The sequence below is a fragment of the Sciurus vulgaris genome (genome assembly GCF_902686455.1).
Source record: "Sciurus vulgaris genome assembly, chromosome: 6".
NCBI classification, from domain to species: Eukaryota; Metazoa; Chordata; class Mammalia; order Rodentia; family Sciuridae; genus Sciurus; species Sciurus vulgaris.
The window spans coordinates 167892687-167892922 of NC_136466.1; positions in this window are offsets into that span (position 1 = coordinate 167892687).

Here is a 236-nt window from a genome sequence, read left to right on the forward strand (position 1 = left end):
TATGCATGTGACTCATTTTTTGCCCTTGTGAGGAGGGAGAACTTATTTTTGGCTAATGGCAGTGTTGGACTCAAAGCCGTCATCTCACCTGGTGAAAGAAATGTCACCGTGAAGCTGCTGTGCAGGTGGTCAGAAGGCATCTTCCGAGCCACTGAGCCATGGCTGTGCTCCTTGCTGTCTGCCACAGCTCAGCAAGAAGCTGGGGACACGTGGGCAAGGCCTCCGTAGAGCCTTGA